The sequence below is a fragment of the Clinocottus analis genome, unplaced genomic scaffold (assembly GCF_023055335.1).
Source record: "Clinocottus analis isolate CAN_PGR_092001 unplaced genomic scaffold, fCliAna1.0.p SCAF_25, whole genome shotgun sequence".
Taxonomy (NCBI): Eukaryota; Metazoa; Chordata; class Actinopteri; order Perciformes; family Cottidae; genus Clinocottus; species Clinocottus analis.
In genome coordinates this window covers 1,627,375-1,635,218 of record NW_027175987.1, presented here as the reverse complement: position 1 = coordinate 1,635,218, position 7,844 = coordinate 1,627,375, and positions in this window count along the sequence as shown.

Sequence of the window (7,844 nt, the reverse complement as noted above, 5' to 3'; positions counted from 1 at the left end):
GGCGGCGAGAAAATGTGGGTCTGTCCTTTAGCGGCAACCATTTTATCTACTGAGGGTATCTGTCTGTGTGTGTGCGTGTGTCTGTGTGTGTTGACGTGTGCAGTTAGTGTACACTGGAGAGTAGCTCGAGAGGAAAAAGAGAGGGATAAGCATTTGCAGGCTGCAATTATGGGTAATTTTCCAACAGCAGCTAAATTAAAGCCCCCCAAAACAAAACAAAGAGGGCAAATTTACTCCCTGGACGAGTCTGTCACTGATACACACAACAGAGAGAGAGAGGGAGAGAGAGAGAGAGAGAGAGAGAGAGAGAGAGAGAGAGAGAGAGAGAGAGAGAGAGAGAGAGAGAGAGAGAGAGAGAGAGAGAGAGAGAGAGAGGTGACTGTTATACATACAAAGCTTTCGGCTGCATCTGTAATACAAATATTGACAAGTGACATTTGTCATTCGTTGAGTCAGTTTGGTTCACACGGGGACTCGGGCAGCTTACTCATCTCGTTCTTTTGGGCCCCAATCGGGAGGAGCCGTACTTGTTTTTTTATGGCGTCACATTTGGTTGTATGTTATGCATATTTGGGTTAAACCTATAGTGTGTATTCAGCTTGGAAGGGGAGAATAATACTTTTATAAAGTGTATGATGTGGTGGTGTATATACTAGCCAGATTTTTATTTCTATATTTTTCTCAAAATCTTTGTGAAATTCTGAAAAACTGATTTTGGGGGATATCTACACATTACAGCACATGCATTTTTCACAGATATAGCTATGATCGCTGGATAAGAACAGCCTGCCTTTATATGAACCTTAACTGTGATCTCTTCCTAAACCTAAACAAGTACTTTCACTGAACGTAGTTCCCGTTCCCAACAGGTTTAAAACGGCGACCATTTTGTGTCTGTGTCAAATAGATTAAATATATTAATCTGTGCAAGTATTTCTCATTGAAGACAGGGAAACACGATCAAATATGAGTTGGCGGTACAAACAATACACAATGTAAACATCCTGTCTTCCAAATGTAGATAAATTCAGTCTCAGGTTCTCACAATCCGGCACGGAGAACGAGGAGTAATGGAGAGTGAAGTTGGGTAGGTGTGACTCATCCTGTTCTGAGAATCAGCAGAGCTGAAATTATAAGCTGGTATGCATATCAATGAGAACTGAGCTACCATGACAACTCCCGATGATCGGAGTGTTTTGTCCCAACATGTATACCTTTTTGCTCATTCGGCTTTCCCACTTTATGGACGCCGACTCGCGTCAGAATTTCACACGAGCTCCGGGTACGTTGCAGTGTGAAATGTTAGCATTCTCGCAGCAGTGTTTTCTGTGAAACTACCCTTTAATGCACTCTGCGTCTCCCACAGCGAGGTGATAGCAGAGAGCAGCCACGGTGCAGAAGAGGGGTTAATTAACTAAACCTCACAGTGTCAGTGCACTCCTCTCCTCTTATTTCCTTTTCTCTCCTCTCCTCTCCTGCCCAGGGCCACTTTTATAGTTGATGTTGTTTCCAATGACACCAGAACGACCATCATTAAAAGCCAACCAGCATATAGCCCATAGCGCAGTAATCCCATCAAAAGGAAACAGGGTAACAACGTCTGTCTAATCCCTCATTATCCTAGCTCCTCCCCTCACATCCTAACCCCCCCCCCCCCCCCATCCCCTCCCCTCCTCTCTTCTCCACCAAACACCAGTAATTAGCTTAGCGCTAACGAGTCGCCAGAGGTAGCAATAGTTCATCTGCGACAACTCGTGTTAAAGTTCAAAAACGCTGCTGGAACAATGGCATACTTCAATGTCTCACGTACTCCCCAACCGTTCCCAATAATGACAACTGTCACAGATAACCGTTTCAATTTCAGAAATCATTTAAGCAATCAAAAATGAATCCTCTCTGTTATGAATCCATCGTTGGTGTCATGGCTGTGGATATGGATTCCTGTAAAATTGGGAACAGACATCCACCGTGACCCGAGGATGAATCTTTTCCTCTAATGCCGTCCTCGGGGCAAAATCTATATTTATCTAATACTGTGGTTTATGACAAAACACCCCGTCAGCCTCTCTGCTGAACAGGGTAAACGTTATACCTGCTGAGCATCATGTTAGCATGCTGGCTAACATGATGCTGTTTAAGCTCAGAGAACCAGGCAACAACCTCCAGTTCTGTAAAGGGAAGCTAATGTGGAAATGCCTTGAACTTGCATTTTCTTTATAATTTCTGTCATTTATATAGACAAAGTTAAGAGTGTATAGAAGTCTATGAGAAAATAACCCTACTTCTCACTTGATTTAATTCCTCAGTGAACATTGTAAACATGAGTTTACGGTCTTAATTGCTAGTTTTCAAGTCTACTTCAATTCAGCATGATGTTCATTTAATAAATTATGTTTCCATTTCCAGTCAAATAGATGATAAAGAAAGGTTTGCTTCAGGGCGTGGCTACCTTGTGATTGAGTTGTTTGTGTCTTCTCTGAATTTGAACCATTTCACAGAATGTTTTTCAATTCGTTCACTTAATTGTTGGTTGTACTTTATGATAACTACACTCTATTAAGCATGAATAAACACTTAGCTCATCATCTGCAAATTATTAATAAGATCATTTATGAAGTGTTAGTAGATTTAAAAATGATAAATGATTTATAGCACTTAATAAATGATCTTATTGATCATCTATAAGTCCTTAATACTTCATTTTCAAATGGGGAATCCATCATTTATAAAGTATGAACACACAATCATGAAACACATAATTGTCAAGCTTAATAATCAGGAATGAAACATTCATAACTGTGTTTATGAATTGCATACTAATGAGTTACTAATGAGTGTTCATGTTGGAACAATGCTTTATAAATTATGAATTAAGTGTTTATTCTTTTCTCTTTTTTTTTAATGCTAAATAGTGTGTAGTTATTATAATGTGCTACTTAATTGTAAACATTTTGGTCGCCTCAAAATGTCTTATTGAGCGTTTGGTTGAACTGAGCTCCACCCTCTCATGTCCAGCCATAACCATATACGGTCAATGTCTTTAACATCAACCCTCTCGCGAAAGTTTTGTAACTTGTGGGTTTATCTTCCAGAGACGACCGTCGACGACGTCCGCTTCCTATTTATGCTTCAGCCTCACAGGGCTGAGGATTAGAGTCTCGAGTCCTGTTTGAATAGAAAGCCCCACATTGATATCTGGCTAACGTGTGTTTAAATACGTATGTCTGTTTGTTGGATAATTTTCTCACCGCCATAGATTGCCACATGCAGTCATGAAACCATATAGATGTGCAGTGGAAGATCAAAATGAGGCCAGGGTTGGAAAATGGACGTGGTCCTTGGTGAAGGCCCCAGAAGGAGGCCGGAGGAATTGGCCTCTGTAGTTGTTTTTGCTTTCAAAATAAATAAATGAAATTGCTGCGTCCACTGTATTTGGGATGAGGGCTTGAAAGTACCAGCGATTAACTCGAGAACATCTTTGAGACCGATCGCAACGACAAATTGGGCGAGAGGCATAAAGGGTGTGTTGCCCCTTTACTTCCTGAGCACTAACCACACCCGTCCTCATAGGCGGCATTCATTTTTAGCTCTATAACACACCTGTAAAGCTGTGTCTCAGAAGCCTCGCACGCACACGCGCGCGCACACACACACACACGCGCACACACACTATGAGAACATGCTGTCCACAGCCAAACGCTCCTCACACATACGACATACAAAGCACAGACAGTCACAGACACGGTGGTGCCGTGAAGAAACAGGTTGGTCTTGTCGTACCGAGTGTTAGCAAACGTGTGTTAACCTTAAGTGCACTGATTAGAACGAGCTAAGTGAAATACTGACAGCCCTACATTTAAGTATTAGTCACAAAGTCAGTGTTTGAGCGCGTGTCAATATACTCTGAGCCACGAGCAGCATGAATAGGAGCGGGGCAGGTGGGGTAACCCTCAGAATCTTTAAGCGGTCATGCAACTTGTCAAAAAGTGAGTTCAAGTAAAGGTAAAAACAGTCGTGGAGCCTCCCGTTTTAATGATGCGGAAAAGCATGGAGGTTCATGACACAAAGCGATTATTATACATTTCTACAATATTACGAGGGAATCTCATTCAAGAACAGAAGTGATTCATTATTATGTGCAAATCCTCCAAAATATGCCAATATTCCAATTATTCCATTTGATAAAACAAGTGAATGAGCTAAAATATCCTCTTGAGTTTTAACTAGCTTTCATATTTTTATAAAACCTGATGACCTGATGATTTAACAAATAAAATGTCCTTTTAAAGCTGAAAAACATTCAAATAAAGAACACCCTGACTTGAACACAACAGTATGTCAGGGGTGTGTGTGTGTACAGTGTGTGTTTGTATTGATGGGTGAAACCTCTTCAAGGCATCGAGAGCACAAATCTGTAATACATATTTTCGGGGGCAACTTTTGCAAGTATTGTTAACTCTAATGCAATATTATTGAAATATAATCCGCGGTATTTGCGGTGGTTTTGAACTTTCCATCGATGTTTGCCTGCTTTGATGTCTGATTCCTTTTTTTCTTTTTCTTATTGAAGTTTGAGAGTTTGAAACATGCTTACTTACTGGTTAACTGATTAATAGTGTAAATAACAGAAAATGTATTTTGCATCCAATAAACCCCACAAAAAAATAAATGTAAAATTATGATTCCAATTTTTCTCTTTTGACCTGCTCATCACCAAAACTCAACTTTAAGGCAAGAAACAACAGAATTACTTCCTGCACGCAACGATTTTGAGAGTTTCGGCTATTTTGCTTCCGTAACAACAAAGAAAACATCCAAAATATTAGTGCATTTATTTTACTACCTCTCTTTGAGTCACCAAAACCTAGCATTAGACAACACCTCATTTGCATATTAAAACCTTGTTTCAGAGTATATTGTGGTGATATCTAGTGGCTATTAGTTAAATTGAACTATATTTAACCCTGAGAGCATTAATGCAGCAGCAAACTACTATTTCCAATGTGAATGTATTCCATAAAACATAACGAAAAAGGATTTCTTTGAGAGTATGTTCTGACGTATTGAGTGATACAGAGAGCCCCTCCCTCTTTAAAAACCTCAACACCTTTAAACTCTATGTCAACAAAATAAAACAAGACTTTTCAAGCTGGCCTCATCAAATGTTCAACTTTCTAAACTAATAATTGGATGCAAATTAACATATAGTACATTGCCTCATTTGCATATTCACACACCATTTCATGAAACTTGTATTCCATAAACTACTTGTCTTAATGTAAGCGTCTAACATGTGAATGCATCCACAGCTGTACTGATGAACTACATATTCAGCTTTGAAGTACAGTGTGCTTATAGATGGCTTAGCTTCAAAATCAGCATCATTCAGACATTTTATTATTCCATTGGTGATACTAAATAGCCACTGCAGTCTGATGATTTTGTGTTTTTGTTTTGCAGCCTTCAGTGTTTCCACAGATATAATCACATGTGAGCAGCGAAGCAAAATCTCCTTAAATTGAGTCACAATTGAGATGCACTCTGCGGCGATCTGAAATACATCTGGATCCATCTGAATACAAGCTATTAGCTCCTAACTGGGCCTTTGTTCAGTCATGGTGGTTATCACTGTTCCCACTAAATACACCGTTCTTCTTTTGTTGTTCTTGTTGTTGTTGCCAGAAACAAACACAACTTCTGTTTGCCACTTTTTCACCTCAAACGGGCCTCCATTTCTACCCGAGGAGAGGGCATATTAAAAGCCTTCACGACCTCGCTACGGCAGCCTTTGTTTTCTGTGCCACTAGCGGCTGAATGATCGCTCTGCTGCATGCTTTGAGTTTGTTTATCAGATTAAAGTGTCTGAAACAATACAAATGCTCGCAGTTGTTTTTCTTTATCTCATTAAATTCAGCAAATGAGGTCATTTTTATCAAATTTGACTCCGATTTCTTTTATGAAATTTGGAAAATGTGCGTAAAATATGCGAATGGCAACACTAGTGACTCACTATCGCCTCTCGAGGAACACGTGGTGTCACATGACAGGGCGGGCCGGGTTCTGGCTGGTTATCAGGTTCAGTTCATAAATATATCTGCAACACGAGACAGATGTCTTTGACATCGTGTCAACACCGTAACATCTTCATTTTTAACACATTGCACCTTTAACATTTCAATTAACCTTCAGAAAGGTCTTCTCTAACAAACTAAATAAAGGATGATTTCTTGAGTGTCGTATGAAATGATGAGATATTGCCCATTTTTGTAAAAAAAAAAAGTAGTATTTTTGTGTCAGGTGTAATTTCTTCACTTTTAAGTACATTTCGAGTCCATTTGGCAGCAATTTTCAGAATTTTCGAAATATTCCGATGTGTTAACAACGATGTGTAAATTACATTTTTGGTCCGTTTAGAAAACCGACGGCAGCTATGAAATACCTTCAGCGCCACAATATCACAAAAGCATGACTTTGAGAGGAGAAAGCAGGAAGGTTAAAAGTGTCGTTCAAATGAAATTAGGCTAAACTCATTACCTTTTGATCAGAGATTCCAGCTTTCTATTTGTCATGGACATATCATCAAGGTGTTTTTTCTGAGGAAAGCCAAGGTGACAAATTTACAAATTACTCCACATTTTCTTTTAATTTCCAGAATTTTGGCAGTTTTTGTCTCGTGCTCTGAACGCGAATTAACCTGTAACGGTTCCACAGTCACCTTGACAGTGTGGATAAACCCAACCTTTTCACCCTGCAGGTGTTCAGGCTATGATTTACTACTTTGGGAACATACGGTAGAGGGATCACATCGCTACATACTGATGAATCTCTCTCTCCCTGTCTCTCTCTCTCTCTCTCTTTCTGTCTCTTTCCCTCCATCAGCTTGAACCCAGCTGATCTGTTCAATCACCCAGGAGTGCGAGGCAGGACCCTGTAAGAGGTGATTCACTCCATCTCAACCCTCTACTCACCATTTGTCCTGCTCCTCTCAACCCCGTCTCCTCTCTGTTTATAGACCCCCTCTGTCGGCCATTGTTGACCTCTCACTGCCGCGTTGCATAAAAAAAGAAAGGCCGTGAAAACAGTTTTTCTATTCCCCATGAATAGTGTCGTTTATATTCTTTATCTTTCTGTAACTTGAGAAAGAAAAGCACAGACACTCCAATGTTTACTCTCTAAAGTAAACACATCTGTTATGCAACTGCTGCTTCAACTCGTTTATTCTGGTTTGGCCTGTGAGAGACTTTTCTGTAACTTTTGTGACATTTTGAATCTTTTGACAGTTTGAAAAGCTGCAGAGCGCTAACAGGCGAACTGTGTCTGCTGCCAGTGTCTTGTTTGCAACCAATGACTAGCACGGCGGTACGCATGCAGACCCAGATGAGGAGTCTGACAGACCACATGTCATAGGTGAGCGACGGAGAAACCCTCAGAAGTCACATGAAGAGCTCCGTGTTTTCTCTCGGTTGACCAAGTTGAGAGCTTGATTTGGGCCCACAAAAAAAAATTGGGAAACACTCTCTTTGTCCAAAACAACATAGTAAACAATTACCCTATGTTCCCTATTGTTTCAGCCACTCACCCGTGAAGGCTGAGAAGTGACTGATGTCTGATTGTATTGTCTTGTGGCCCCTCATCTCCATTCGGTGTGGCCAGGAAATGTAGGGGAACTGGGCAATTATTTCTGATTTATCTACTTGGACAAATCCTGGCATATAATTGAGCAGGGCTCCGGAGTCTAGTTGAGGTTTGTGTCCTCATTATCGATACGCTCCATACTGTTGGGTTACTTCAAGCTCTGCCAAGGCGGCCAGCTTGTTCTTGGGGTCCTTGGTGCGTGACTGATT